The sequence below is a fragment of the Acinonyx jubatus genome, unplaced genomic scaffold (assembly GCF_027475565.1).
Source record: "Acinonyx jubatus isolate Ajub_Pintada_27869175 unplaced genomic scaffold, VMU_Ajub_asm_v1.0 scaffold_21, whole genome shotgun sequence".
Classification (NCBI taxonomy): domain Eukaryota; kingdom Metazoa; phylum Chordata; class Mammalia; order Carnivora; family Felidae; genus Acinonyx; species Acinonyx jubatus.
In genome coordinates this window covers 401,908-418,305 of record NW_026463940.1, presented here as the reverse complement: position 1 = coordinate 418,305, position 16,398 = coordinate 401,908, and the positions used below count along the sequence as shown (strand labels likewise).

The 16,398-nt window shown below is 48.8% G+C and overlaps 1 pseudogene; it reads right to left on the bottom strand.

Annotated features, from left to right (window-relative positions):
- Positions 1 to 13,549: 13,549 nt before the first annotated feature.
- On the bottom strand, positions 13,550 to 16,135 carry LOC128313744 (disintegrin and metalloproteinase domain-containing protein 21-like; annotated as a pseudogene).
- Between the last annotated feature and the right edge of the window lie 263 nt (positions 16,136 to 16,398).

The window sequence follows — 16,398 nt, the reverse complement described above, 5'->3', positions numbered from 1 at the left end:
CCAGTGCCCATATATTTGGCTGGCCTTGGAACCCAAGACTAATCCTGACAGGCACCCTCCCTTGTGTATGCCACTGAGTCCTTCGGGGAGACAACTCCTCTGCTGTGGGGTCAGTGCCTGGAGCCTCCTAGGACCTAACCCTAACCCTAACCCTAACCCTAAAAATGACCCTCAACCTACACATAACCCTATCTATCACACTAACTCTAAACCAGACCACAAGTGCACATGTGCCCTCATTTCAGCCCTCCATGGATTCACAACACTGGTGTTGCTTCGGACCTGGTGATGTCCCTGGACAGAACGCTAACCCAACCTAAGGCTCTCTCCCCATGGGGCCCCAATTCCAAAGTCTGACAACAGCACACACAAGGGTTAGAGAATCGGTGCAGAAATACTCAGCATGGAACATGGAACATCACCATGTCATTTCTAAAGTGTGACTGAAGCTGCATGACAGGATTTCTGATGCCTACCTGACCAGAGCCCCATACATTTGACTGGCCTTGGAAACCAAAGACTAATCCTGACTGGCACCATCCCTTGTGTACTCCACTGAGCCTTCGGGGAGACAAATCCTCTGCTGTGCGGTCAGTGCCTGGAGCCTCCTGGGACCTAACCCTGACCCGAACCATGACCCTAAAAACAACCGTCACCCTACACATAACCCTATCTATCACATTAACTCTAAACCAGACCCACAGGTGCACATGTGCCCTTATTTCAGACTTCCATGGATTCACAACACTGGTGTCGCATCAGACCTGGTGATGTCCCTGGAATGACCTCTAACCTGAGTTAAGACTCTCTCCCCATGGGACCCAATTCCAAATTCTGAAAACAGCACGCACATGGGTTAGAGAATCGGTGCAGAAATACTCGACATGGAACGTGGAACATCACCATATCATTTCCAAAGCGTGATTGCAGCTGTAACAGAGGATTTCAGAGTCCTACCTGAACAGCATTACAAACACTTGTCTGTACAGTGAACCCAAAGAAAAATCCTTACTGGAAATGTCCCTTGTTTACTCGACTAAGCCCTTCAGGGAGACAATTGCTTTCCTGTGCTGTGAGAGCATGGAGCCTCCTGGGAACTAACCCTAACCCTAAAGATAGCCATAAACATAAACCTCACCCTAAACCTAACCATATCTATCTCACTATGTCTACAGCAGACCCACAACAAAGGAGGTACCCTCACGAGAGCCCTCCATGAAATTCACAACACCACTGTCGCTTCGGGCCTCACGACGTCCCTAGACCAAACCCTAAACCTAGCTAAAACTCTCTGCACATGGGGACTCAATTCCAAAGTCTGACAAAGAACACTCACAGGTTCAAGAATTTGGTGCACAAATACTCGCCATGGAACTAGTAATATATCCATGTCATTTCCAAAACAGGACGTCAACTGCAGAAGAGGATTCCTGAGGCAAAAAGGAAGAGTGAACATATATTTGTCTGCCCATGGAAGCTAAAGAATACTTCTGATTGGCATCCTCCATTCTGTACAACACTCAGTAAGGTGGGGAGAAAACGTCGCTGCTATGGGTTCAGGGACTGGAGAATCCTGGAACCTGGCCCTAACACTAAACTCTAAACCATAACCCCTAACCCTTAACACTAAACCGTAAGCCCTAACCCTAACCTAACACTGACCCTGACGCTAACATTAACCCTAAGCTTAAACACTAAACCTAACCCTAACCTAAACTCTAACCCTAACCCTAACCTTAAGCCCTAATCCTAACCATAAACCTAATCCTAACCCCTAACCCTAACCCTAACTTTAACTTTAGTGTTAACCCCTCACCGTTCATCCCTGAGCCTAAACCCTCACTCTAACCCTCATCTAAACCTTGATTTTTGACCCCTAAACCCTAAACCCCTATCCCAGACCTTGAGCCCACTTTAATGTTAACTCATATGCCCAACTCTATCCCATAACCCCTAACTCCTAGCCCCCTAACACCTGTAGCAAGACAGTACTCAAAGGCTGTAATTAAGGTCTTTGCCCAGAACCTGCTCACCCTTGGTGGAGAGGCCACATGCTCTGCAGTAGGCAGCACATGAACCACAGGCATATGGGAGGGTTATATCATCTCCACGTTTCTTGGGTGCAGTGGAAGCAGTGGGATTTGGAATTCCGGTTGTCCACAAGACGCCACTAATAAGCTGTTAGAACTGCGAAAACCAATGAAGGGACATCTCACCGAAGTGGACTCCGGAGGCAGGTAGAGGAGGCTGGAAGGGGGAGCCCACCACCCAGGGTCAGGCTCGGGAACAACCCACGGCTACAGACCCAAGATTAGAACCCTCCGCAGAGAGAAGCCCCAGGCTCAGGCCCCACCAGGGGAAGCTGTGCCCTGCGGCCCCTACAGGAAACACACCACGCCTGCAGCTGGGCCCGGGAGGCGCCTGCTCGCCCTGCAGCCCTGCTTTCCTCCTGCGGACCTCGCTTCCAAACCAGCCTCCCAACTTCCTCTTCTCCGGAAACAGCGTTCCTCTCCGTGTGCTCCCCACCCGGCCGCGGTTTTGCCACAGCTTGCTGGGCCCGGATGGCAATTCTCCGCTACTCCCGAATAAACCCGCTTTTGCTGGTAACGTAACTGGCGGCGTTATTTCCAAGGGCAACGGAAGGATGAACGAGGACACTCGCAGGATGGGAGATCAGCACACCCACACCACGTGCACGTCTGCACGCTCCTGCCGACCCGTCGGAAAGAGAAAGGAAGAGACGGTGCCATTTGCAACCGCAGCAGAAGGAACGAGGTGCCCCAGAGGAAATCTGAGCAAGGAGGTGGCAGGCTGCTGTCCCAGGACAGGGCACTGGGGACAGAAACGGAGGAAGACGCACGGGGGCGGAGAGCGGCTCTGTGCTCCTGGCCTCGGAGGAACCGACCCTGTGAGCACGTCTGTCCTGCCCGGAGCGATCTGCAGATCCGGGGCCGTCGCAGACTCGGGAGGGACACCCCGCCCCGCGCGGAGGCTGAAGGGACCCGCAAGGCCAGAGCGGCGGGAGTGCAAGCTCCGCCAGGGGACCGACCCCGCTCCTGGCCCGCGAACCGCATGAGGAAGCGGCGGGAACCGAGTGGGCGCGGAGCAGGAACACGGCCGCGCGGCCCCGCCGCCCGGCGCCGGTGAGGTAAGCCCCGCGGGGGACACAGTGTCACCGCGCACGACGCTGCGCAGGGTCCTTTCCCCCCAGGGTCTGGGGAACACCGCCCCCCTCAGCCTCCAGGTTCCGGAAGCTCCTCTTCCCTGGGCCTGGCTTTCTCCTCACCTGCTCCTCCCTTGGCGGGACCTGAGGAGACCGGGTTCTTGTCCGTGTGGACGCGGGGCCACGTCCCCCTGAATCCTGCACAGCGGGTCCTGAGGAGACCGGGTTCTTGTCGGTTTGGACGTGGGCCCTCGTCCTCCTGAATCCTCTAGAGCGGGTCCTGACAAAACCCGTTCTTGTCAGCGTGGACGTGGCCCCATGTCATCCCCAAGCCTCTGCAGTGGGTCCTGAGGAGACCGGGTTTGTGGTATCTGTGGACGTGGCCCCTTGTCCTCCTGAATCCTCCACAGCAGGTCCTGAGGAGACACTGTTCCTGTCCCTATGGACACAGGCTCCTATTCCATCAAACCCCCAACAGTGGCTCCTGAAGAAACTGGGTTATTGTCCCTGTGGACGTGGACCCTATACCTCCTGAATGCTCCCTAGTGGGTCCTGAGGGAACTGGGTTCCCTGGGTGTGGTCATGGCCCCACATCCTCCCAAAGCCTCCATGGCACGTCCTGAAAAGACCTGGTTCTTGTCAGTTGGACTCGGCCACATGTCCTCCTGAGGCCCCCACAGCAGGTCCAGAGGAAACCCACTCTTAACCATGTGGACATAAGCCCACATCCTCCCGAATCCTCCATAGCGGGTCCTGAGGAGGCTGGACTCCTGTTCCTGTGGAAGCGGCCATACGTCCTCCCGAGTCCTCCACCACGGGTCCTGAGGAAATCCGGTTCCTGTCCCAGTGGACACAGCCACACGTTCTCCTGAGTCCTCAACTGCCGGTCCTGAGGAGATCAGGTTACTGTCCATGTGGACACGGCCCCACATCCTCCCAAAGTCTCCATGGCGGGTCCTGAGGAGGCTGCTCTCCCGACCCCTCTGACCTGTGTGAATTTGTGGGAAGCACTGGGAGGGAGGCAGTGAGCACTCAGAGTGAACACTTCCGGGCCCAGGCAGGTGACATCCCTTCCTGATGGCTTAGCTCACCAAAGCCCCTCCGCCTTCACTGATCCCTCAGAGCCAGGGCGAGCAGTGACCGGGGACAGGACATACCCTTCCCAGCAATACCCTAGTCCGGTGTATTGATTATTCTGAGCTGAAGGCTCTTGAGGACCAACAGATGCAGGAAAAGCCTTTTGTGTCCCCCAACCGCTTAAAAACAAAGTACACATTTCCACCTTTGTAAAGGGAATTTACATTGGCCAAAAAGAAGAAAATTTGCAAAGCTGCCTCCATGACAGAAGAGAACTACCCTGGAGACAACCCTTACCACTGAGAGACTCTCATATGCCTCATGAGATAAAGCATCCTTTCCACACATTCTCTCCCTGTCCTCCCCACTAGGTGCCTCAGGAGATAGATAAGCTTCAGTCATCTGGGCAACTCCTTCAGTCTCATTTCTTTGTGAAATTCCAGGTGTGGGGCTATAAATGGGCACTAATGACTCCAATTCCTCTGGAAATTTTTTACCATGGGGGTTTTTACCCAAGACTGCAGGGTAGTTACCTGACAAGCTGGACATCTCCTGGGAACCCTCCCTGATGCCGGGAATATAGTGGCTGGAACATCTCCCAGGGACACCTGCAAGAACCCAGGAGGGGCTTTGCTGGAGACTGGCTTTCTCTATACTCAGCTGAACTGGTTGAGGTTGGACTGTGCACTCAGAAAGAAGGGGAATGTCCCTGGACACAGGTGGGATGCTGCATGAAGACTTTTCAAAGGTGTGCTGCATTAAAACCCAAGCTCCAGAGCATAGAAATCATTTCATTTCTGCCAAATCAGATACCTTGGTAATACAAAGAGGAAAATCAGAGAATGTAGTTGGATGGGCCGCACCATCCCTCAGGTGCCACTCAATCATCTGAAAATAGTTTGAAGGAAAACAGGAGGGAAAAGGAACCTAAATCAGACTGTCTTATAAAGAGAGTCTCTACAAGAGCAAAATTATGAGTCTCCAGTGGCTCAAGGACCACTTTTCATCACCAAACACAGAGCCTCCCTATTTGTCTCTAAATGTTTCAAGATGGTATCAAATCCAGACATTGAAGAAAACAATGGTCCTGACCTTAAGATAAGGGTAACCTTGGAGAAAGCTCTCTCCAGATGCCAGCAGCCACAGAGGATTTGACTTCCCCTCCTGTGTGACAATTCCCCAACTCCTGAAGGGTTCAGCTAGTCTGCAGTCCATCCCCAGTTCTCACTGTTCAATAAATTGAAATAGAGGATTGGGAACTGGGTTTCTTAACTGACATCTGGTGTGACTATGCTGTTGCTCAGAGGATATATATCTCTCTGTCACCTGAGTTTGTTGGGACTGTGGGGTCTCTGGGTCCCCATCCCATTGCTCACACCTCAGTCACTGAGTCTTTAGGGTCCTTAACATGATCATGCCTTTCTGGCTCCTGGTTCCTGGCCCGAAAACCTTGTAGGAAGAGCAGTGTTATGCAAATCTAGTGGCCCCTACAATAGGACAATAAAGGTGTTCTCATTTCCCTGCCATGAGACGACACCTCAAGCTTCCCCCTTTCCCCAGTGGAAACCCACCTCCATTCAAAGTGCTCCGCAGAGGATGAGTCTTTAAAACATGTGCCCTCTAGTGTCTGGGTCTCACATGCACATGAGAATGGATTGCCTCTGGTGCAGAGCCTGTGCTCAGGGGGCCTGGGAAAGGAACTGCCCCCTCCCATCAATAGCCAGATGACCTGTCTTGCTGCAGAGGGAGGACCTAATCCTGTGATAGACTCTGTTACAACAGGATGTTCTTGCTTTACCTCCTCACCCTGTAACACCCCAATCCTGTGAGTAAAGAAAGAGTGGAATTTGGTTCAGATGACAATCAAAGCTATTGATTTGTACAATGTAGGAACCATAAAGCCTTTTGTCACCTCTCCCCCCCCGCCCCCACCGCCTTGGTCCCTAACCAGGCTACCATTCATTCCTCAATTCCTGGGTTTGAAGATGCATTACTGGAATGAACCTCTGCTCAACTTTATGTCAATGCCATTGCACCCTGACTCACACTTTCTCTTTGCAGGTATGCTTGTGGAAGGCAACTAACTTGGCACAATATTACTCCAAGTTCCTGAAGCCAACTTACATTCTGTAGCTTCACCCAAGAGTACACGCTTGTGCAGTATGTCCATGACCTGTCCCTCTATTACCAAATGAGGCAGAGAGCCCTTGCAGACTCCCCAACCCTCCTAAAGCATGAGCAGAACAGGGCTGTACACCCTCCAGCCTTCTTAATATCCATGTTTGCAAACAGCTACTACCAATAGGACTATGTCACAGTGCTTCAAATCTCCCCACAAAGTGTCCTGGCAGTTTTTCACATCCCTCTCCCCAGTACACAAATGCAGCTGTGTAAACTTATAGGGAAACCTGGCTACTGCTTCCCACAGACCCCTAACTTCACTGTCCTTGCTCCGTCTCTATAAGCCCCTCACCCCTACCCAATGCTGCCCCAGAGTACTTTTCCTGGCTCTCAGAGGCATTAACCTACTTTAAAGCCTTAATATTATCTGTGCACACCCCAACTCTCAGATGACTCAATATTAATAACTCATTTTTCTACTCATTCCACAGAAATATTTGAGTGGCTACAGGTATCCTGGGACAACTTGTGCCTCATGAGTATGTGATATAACTTCCTACCTTGAAAATTATATCTTGGTCCATCAGGCACCCCTGAATTATTGCACCCCCACAGCAGCTTCCTGGATACATTAGGATCCCCACTGACCTCTGTGTTCCTTTCTGATAAGTTTGTAAATCCCAGGCCAACCACCGACCCACCAGCATGCCACAGGACCAACCCCTCCATCACGTTGCATCATGTTAATGCTTTAAATCTGGCTTCCTCACTCCCCTCCCTAAAAAGGCAGAACCTACTCCATTCCAAAAGATTGCCTTCAGCTATAGACACGATTTCTGGGACACCTGGTAGTCATCCCTAACTTCTATTTTTTGACGCCTTCTGTAGGTGGGGAAACATAGGAAACACTCAGACAAGTTTCCCTATTGGAAGCACTCAAGGCATACTTTCTGCCTGTTTTAAAATCAGTCTAAGCCACTGGGCTTCCAGATTTTCCCAAGCTTGCACATCTGTAAAGGTAAAGACCGCCGCTATTCACAGCCATTTCAGACATACCTTTGGAATCTTCAGGGCTGTTGGCACCATCTGGAAATCCCACAGCTCCTAACTGCCATGAGTACCAGAGGACATTTTGCCAGTGGGCATATAATTGCTGCCCCATTACAGACAACTGATCTTGCTGCTAAAATTGCTAACAGTCACTCTCTAGCCCAAAGTGTAAGGAGACTGACACTATCTCTCCAGCGACTGATAGAACTGACAAGGCTGTCAAATACACAGCCAAGAACAGAGGCCCCTGTTCTTTCCCCCACTGTAGAGGACTTTTAGACTGCTACTTACCATGGAAGTTCCTCGCAATGTGAAAAAGACAAGTGGGTACAACAGGTGGACAGATAATGATCAGATGGGGTGTACATCAGGGTTGAGTGGGCCTCCTAAGGCCCCTTTCTTCTGACCTTTGGTCTTGCACTAACCCCATCAGATGGGATAATTAAGAAACTGAGAGACAGCGGGTTCTTCCCAGGCACCCACAAAACCTCTGACCAAATTATTTCCCACGGCACTACTTGTAAACCTCACCATGTTTCTGTAGAAAATCAGCAGGCCCCAGGGAGTCCCACCAGGCCCTCCCTGCCCTCTGGGGCTCTCCAGATGGTTTTGATAGATTTCCTTCCACTTTGGTTAATGTCTGCATGTTTGGTGGATGGACTGATGCTGTCTGACTACACATGCCAATGCCACAACAGTGGTAAGGAATGTAATGCCTGAGACGGTTCCTGGCTTTGCCATTCCATTATGGATTTAGCTAGACCAAGGAACTCACTTCAGCACAGAGACAAAACACCTACTTGCAAAGACTCTGGAGTACTCATCAGAATTTCATACCCCACATCATCCTCAATCATCACAGATGAGGATGATGAGGACATAAGAATGTGGGGAACAGATGTGGAACATGAAAAAACTAGACACAAAAAGGACTTTAGGAAAAATCTGGAAACTGGTCTGGAATGTCCAGAATCGTTGTCCTTGTCCTTAATGAGATTTGGAATGCTCCAAATGGCAGGCGTGTAATGACCCCTTTGAAATAGTATTTTAGAAAGGAATCCCTAACACTTTCATTCCTGGATTGAGTGAACATTATGAGGACTTATGTGAACAAGTTGTTGCCATGAATAGCCATGTCCAAGAACTAACTGGTAGACGTGGAGCACATCATCCACAGATAATAAGGACATGACCTCTGCCACTGACAAGCCGTGACACCCCTTCTAATGGAACATTGGAGGTGCATCAAGTCTTCAGAGAGCAAACAGTGTCACCTCACTGGGAAGGACCTTATGATGTACTGCTAACCTACATGGCCATCAGAATGAAGGAAAGATGCTCCTGGATTTACGCAAGATGCAGAAAATAGTTCCAGAAAATGCCATTTTCAAGCCCCTGGATGGCCATTCCCATGACAACCACAAGTAAGGATTCCCATAGCCAATTCGCGGGCTCCAGAAGCACATAGAATCACAAGGTAGGTCACGGATCAAGAAAGTACATTTCCACCTATTTTCTTCTTTCAGTCTCTCTCCTGTCAGGAAAAGAAACTTTTTTAAATGGAACCTGCCTTTTTCCCCACTATTAAAAGACTGCATCTCCTGCTCTCCCTCTGACCCTCTATGACTGGCCATCTTTCAGACTGTGTCTGCCCCATTCACCTGTGTGGTTATCTCAGCAGGTCAGACACAGACCCCTACACCAGGTTTCCAAGTCTCTTCTTCATTAAATATTCAGTCTGATTGTCAGTTGTGTTGACTTCAGGATAGCAAGTAATCCCCTGAACTAGTGTTCATTCCTGCCAGTGCAAATAGTTGGCACATAATGTGGATGGATAAATGGAAGGGTGTGGTATCCACAACCAGAACAACAATGTCACTCTCCCTTTCTTTCCACTGCATTGATTGGGCCCAGAACTTTCATGGAAGCTTCAGGATGGTCTTTTGCGCAGGTGAAGTATTGGGAGAGAATATTTCCCTTTGCATGAAGACAGGCATGGTGGTCGGTTCTCTCTCTTGGTGACATAGCAAGGCTATGCGGTGCCAGATGGTCACTAGGTGCTCCAGTGTAACCCCAATGGCACACTTTCCACATCACAAAATGTTTCATATCACCCTCAGGCCATGTGTGCATGAACTGACATAGCTCAGCCACTTCCCAGGTAAGGCTGCCTAACACTACAAGTTATATAAAAGTAGACTGAATATCTGGACTAGCTTGGCCAGGTGACAAAACCCACCTTATAGCTGCCAAAGGGCTGCAAGCCTCCCATGTCTTACAAACTGGCAGGAGCACATGGCAATTGACCAGTGACAGTGGGTCTCAATTGCCCACATCAAGGGAACTCATGATAAGCTCCATATGACCTGGTCATACAAACATCTTGGCACTGATTGGGCTGTTAGGATGGCCCATGGCCACAGGGTAGAGGCATACAGGTTGAGAGCAGGCTGTGGGTGGGACACCTCAGTCATCGATGCTGAATGGGACATACTGGCTAGCTCAATCGTGGAAAAGTGGTCTCCTGGGGCCCTTTGGATGTCCTCAACTACCTAGACAGTCTTGGGAAAGTGAACAGTCTTACAGACACCTGGGAATTTACCTTTCAGCAGTCAAGTGTAAAGTCCCACCTGTTAGGAGGGACTTTAATGCCTGTCAAATGGGCGGATTGAAAGGAGGAACGGTGTGCTTAATGTACCCTCTCCTTCAGTAAGTCTTGAATTATGGGCTGCAATTACTCAGTCTCCTATTGTACACAATATTGGTGTATATATACTGTCTTAATTGGGTGTGGGGGGTGTGATTTGCAGCCCTACAGGCTCCTGATATGTAGCTCCCACCAAGAATGTCAGGCACTGGGTTTGTTCCCACTGGCCTTGATGGCACGTGTTGGCAACCACACCTTTAACAAAAAAGGGTAGGGTCAAAGGGGCCCGTTGCTAAAAGAGTTTCAGTAATGGTTGTTCCAACAGTGACATCAAAGGGAAGAGGAGAGCCTTCTACTATCTCTCCTGTTATACTTCATAAGCTAAAGGGCACCACGTTTATTTTTGAAGAGGTTCCTGGGAAGAACAGTAACTTGGCTCTAGGGTCAATGAGAGAAATAAAGTGTTGTCTATGTGTGTGTCCTAGGGGGTAGCTAAAGAAGTATACAGACAGTTGTCCCCAGAGGAAGGACATGCTCCAGGAACCTCCATGTCACTAGGCAGGGTCTTTGGCATCTCCCCACCCACTCAGAACCGAGCTCCTCCCACCAGGGCTGTCACGTCCAGAGAGGTGATGGCACCCACCTGAAGGGTAGGGCCAGCAGTCTCTTGAAGAGCCCAAAGAGCCTGAACAAAAGTTTCTGACTTGTGCTCAGGCTGTCCTGAGATTAAGTCATTAGGGACCCCTCTTTTCAGAGCTTCCCATAAAGAGAAGTGTGGGAGTCATCTCCAGAGCAAGACAGCTGGGTTGAAGTGCCACTCCTTGATTAGAGCAAGAGTCTAAGCAAGGATAAGAGTCCCCAATCCTCATATCCTGTTGGGACTCTCCTCTGGGATCCTGTCTGTGGAGATGGTGAGCCTATCAGCATTTGCAGCAAATAAGTCTTGGGCTTCATGAAAATTCCCCTTGTCACATCTGACTATGGCATCCATGCTAATGCCTGCTATACTGAATCTGGTATTTCTATAAATTGCAATGGCACAAACTTAAAATTAGAATGGTTCTTCATGAAGAACTCTTTGAATTCTGTTGTCAAGGGCCTCTCCACTAGGGTGGAAGTGGTCAAGTGATCTTGGGAGCATGATGCAAGGCAAAAACAAAAACAAAAAACAAAAAAACAAAAACAAAAAACAAACAAACAAACAAAAAAACACCCATCGAATTGTCCCAATTGTACCTAAGAGTAGTCTTGCTTCACCTGGGCTTGTTCTCTCCCAATGGGCCTGTGCTGTCATGCCATAAAAATCCAAGTCACAGAAGTCAGAGCTTCTTTCTTCCTACTTTTGTGGGTTCTGGGAGCCTGGGGAACCTCTTCCTCAGAGCCTTCCCCTTTTTATTTGTTCTGTGTCTCCTGCACCATGCCTTAGTGTGCTTGTCATGGCCTTTTGATACAGTGAAATGTCTTGAAGCTCCTCTAGGGTGTCTCTAAGAAAACAGGCCATTGATACCTTGAGTTTTTCAGTGAATGATGAATTTGGGGGTCTTGATCCAATCCAGCCAGCTGCAGCATGTCAAGTGCTGTAAGCAACAGCTTGGAAACAATTAAGAAGACCCGCAAGAGCCAATCAATGTCCTTGTCTCCCTCCATATGGACAAATGATTCCAGGAAACCTTGTATTTCCATGATGGTATAGTACCTATGAACATTTCTGTCTCTCACGCTGGTCCTTTGATATGTTGGTGCAGTGGATCGTGACAGGGAAGACTTGGGATAGAAGTTACCTCTTCGCAGAATCGTAAGCTGTGGCCTCCCAAACTGGGGTGTGCCACTCAACACCTGCAGGTGAGGAGCCATTGGCGACAGCAAGGAGGATTGCAGTCACTAGGGGGATCTTGCCTTGGCCATGACCTCCACCCAGGATGCCATGATGCTTCTGGTGGAGTTGTCTCTGTTGCTAGCTAACCAAGCACAACACCACAGTGCTGGCTGCACCACAGTGCACCCAGCAGCTGGCGTCTTCTTTAACACTAATCTAAGAACACAGAGTTCCTTGGTGTCCAGCAATATCTCATTTGGAGATGGATAGGAAATGCATACCCCTGGACCCCAGACTGTTGCCTGCTTATTGGTCTCTGTAGGGAGTGTCACCTTTTATGGCATTGATAATTTAGGGTGGGGGTTTCTGGCAACACCTGGCGTCATTCCAAAGCAAAGCTACAGACCATCAGAAGCACCAGCTCCTTCCCACAGCATCTGAGAGTTGAGGGTGAAGAATGAGTGAGCCATTCTTATCTCTAAGGCATTGTAGGGGAGCACCAGCTAGGCTCCCAATCCCATCCTTGGGGACTGAATTAAGAACATGTAGATTCTGACCTGCTGAAGGAAGAGGCAAGTGCCAATCACAGGGCTTTGATAGGTGGCTCCATAGGCATTGAACTCCCACCCTGGGTACAAGAGATGCACGTGGCCCTTCTGACTAAAGTTGGGATTTCAGTACACCCCCAAAAAAGGAAGTGGAGGCACAGTATTTATGACTTACAGAGCTCAGAAGCAAGGGGGCACAAGGACCCATGGAAGGCAGGCCTCCACCCCACGTTCCCAGTGATCAGGACATAGAAAACAGGGTAACAAGTACCTGATTGCTTGGGAGTGGATAGGGCTGAATTCCCTAACTTTTCACAGGCTCACCTCTGTGTGGTTATTCTAGAAGGCACTTGGAAAAGCAAAGTGGGAATCCTAGGCAGATCCCTATCTAAGGTTAAACTCACTGAAAAGTAGGCAAAAGAAAGGGAGCAGGGATTCACATTCACTGGGTTTCCTCTGGATGCCAGAGTAATCCATAGGCACTTGTGCCAACCTTTCGGATTCATTTCATTGGGTGCTCCTTTCAGCTTCATGGTCTCAGTCTCCCACATTTGGAAATTTGCTCTCCAGGGTAACACAGCTTGCACTGGGTGGGATCAAAACTATGTTGCCTTCCCTCATGGCCCACAGACACCCCAGTGTGGGACAGGCAGTATAGGTGGGTGGTAGCCCTCCATCACCTTGAACCCACATAGGGACCGGGGAAGGAGAGATTACCTGGAGAATGAGAGAAAGCTCAGTGTGCAAGAGCACAGTTCTGGAGAAAACTCATGAATTTGTCCATAAAGGAGCTTGTGGCAACTTGTCTTATTTCTGGGACCAGACACCTAAGCTCAAGACACAGCTGCTGACTCAGGTACTCTGCACATAGTATTGGGCTCAGTTTGGGCACTTACAGGCTTACAAAAATATATATAGGACACAGCCATGCATTTTTCAAGTTTCATTTCAGAGTGCTGGTCAATGACCCATCAGAGACCTGGTGTCAGAGCCGTGATATGCTGGGGACCCCTGTGTCTCATGCAGACGCCCAGAAATGTGGATGTCAGCTGTGTGGCCTCATTACTGTATTTTCACAGATAAACCAGGTGGATTGCCTATAGCTGTCCAGCGGTCTGGAGGCTGAATTATAGATTGCCTTCACCAACAATCACTTCCTTAATTTTCTCAGTGTTGATAATTCTGACATTTGTGGTGATGCCACAAGGAATGCAGCTATTATGGCATAAATGTGACCAAAAACCACTCTGAGATATACCACGGATCCATGAATTTGCCTGTCTGACTGCATTCTTCTTGGAGGGGTCCACTGTCTGTGCTCCCACCAGTGCCTCGTCCAGTGCACCATGGAGGGTGCTTATGTGGCAATGGCACTTCCTGTTATTGTTGCACATCCCCATGTGACTGCATTTCTCCAGGATAAAGTCATAATTCAGCTTAGCCACACTGCCAGTGCAGTAGGTATCCTGACAGAACTTTCCAGGAGCACAGGAAGTACCAGTTCTCACATGACCAATCTTGATTGTTCCTGTGCTATGATGTGAATCCAGCCTCAAACACCACAACCCTGAGATCTCAGACGGATGGAATCCAACATGCTCTTGCAGCTGAGGGAGATGTGTGACATTACTACACTGCAGCCTTCCACATGGCACGTCTGTGTGGGAACAGGGTTCAGTGTTGAATTCCCCAGGGTCTTCTGCAGTGTCCATATTGGCTGCTTTTTTGATTTATGATCTAGCAGATATCTTCACCTTTCACAGCATTTTTGCCAACGATTTCTTGGCAGTGCATAGTGTGGCCAGTGCAATTTTCATGATAGCAGCAGCCCTCTTCAATATATAGGGTTCCATCTTGCTTATAGAAATCAACAGGGCACGCCAAGGACACCCCACGTCAGGACTCTGGAAGATCACATATACTTTGAATTGGTCTGCCGAGTGTCCCAGCATCGGAATAGGTGCAGTATGTACAGCATCTGCCTGTATTATATTTGCTTCCGGGGGTTAAGATGCAATCACTTGTACAGCAGAGATTGCTGTAGCACCACTTGAAGGAGCCACGGTCCTATTGTTTGCCTGGATCTGCTATGTAGTTTCCACAATGATAGTGGGTCAGGCTTTTATTTAAATGTATCACTTAGGTGTTGAACATGCACTTGCCTAAACCCCCATTCATATGTGCTGCATATGAAGGAAGGAACAGTTACTGAAAGCTTCAGTTATACCAGGGAATCAGGTCCTAATGAAGTTGGGCCTTTTTTGGCAAGCACATTCATCAGTGTCAAGCCACAAACCAGTATTTCTTGCAATCTGATGTGTTGCTATGACAAACAAGAATAAATAATGTCTGTCTAAATAACCCATCATGATGTAGCTTTGTGGATAGCATATGGAATATACAACTGGGCTGAAATTAACTTCATGGGATCCATCTCAAATCGCAATCAAGTTGAATGTGGTTTAAGAATTCGAAAATACTTTGACTCATAATATCGAAAAAAAGGACTCTGATGCAATACATAATTGCCCAAGTTAGCTGGATCTCTCTTACTATAAATTATCATGAAACCAATATAGTAACTTATATAAATTCCATGAAATACTAAGTCAATTAAGCTAACTAGATTTATTAGGAATTGGGCACATTTTGCACGTTGTTGACCATACTATATATTGTTTTGGAACTGAGAACAAGTCCTTTCAAAATTCCGTGATGGGATGAATACAACTTACTAGAGATCCTGGGGGGCTGCACTGAAAATTGCTTGAGAGAACAGGGGGTCCCTATCCTCCTTATATCCCAGGTTATAAGTAGGTCCCATTGCATTGGTGTCTGCCACTATCTGAGAAACAGCGTGTTCAAACCGTTGGGAATTGCTGAGGATATGATTTCATAGTCAAGGTCATCCAAATTCATGATACCTTCAAGGCCCCCATAGCACGTGTCCATGGTGACCATGTAAAGAGGAATCTCCTCCAGGTAGCTGAGGTAGTAACAGTCTGTAGGGATGAAGGGGTAGTCCATCTGCAAGGCTCTCTGATCATCCTGAGTCATCATCAGCCGGTTTCTGGGCCAAAACAGTTTCTTGCTCCTCAGGTAGTTAACGTGCCTTTGCCTCCAAAACGCAGGCTATAGGACAGGCAACCAGGCATCTGAATGCCCTTGCCATGGAGCAGCTCCTTCTTGGGAATTACCACCTCAGAAGAGATGTAGCGCCATGAGGGACGACCTTGAGAAACCTGGACAGAAGCCAGCACTGCCCAGAGTGAAAACAGCAAGAGGGACACCCTCAGGGTGACCTGGCCCTTTACCAGCCTCATGCCCCTGCTCAGGGACATCTGCCAGTGAGAATGGTTAAATGGAGGATCCTCAGCAAAGCCAGGTCTAGACCATCTGACAAAACATAGGGCTGTGCTGGGAAGCCAGCACCCTACTCCTGGGAGCCACCTGTGGGGTTAGGTAACAGTCACAGTGTGTGACCTTGGGTGACACTGCATATCAGTTCAGCTGGGGTAGATATGGGAGAGGCAGGTGGGCCAGTTCAAGAGTGCTCACATGGACATGCATAGGGACTTGGACCCAGAGACATGGCTCTATTCAACACATTCCATCTTTCCTCCAGCTACTTGCATATGGGATATGCAATTATAACACCCTGAGCTTCTCCACCAATTCCATGTCCTGTGGTACTTCTGGGTCACTTTCTAAGGATTACTACTTTTCCTCATTATGGAGACCACTGCTTCCTACTTCCTTGGGATGTGGAGGTAGACATTGTCAATTTTACCTTTATAGGTGTTTCAAAAAATTGATTTGTAATTTTACATGTTTTATTCTGGATGGCTAGTTAGTTTGCAAGCCATTCGATCCTTTTGGTTTTTGCTCTGAAGCTTTGTCTCAGCTTACTGAGGAACACATTTCCCAGTATTCCATGTGATGATTGGTGAACTACAAGGTTGTATAATGTTTTTTT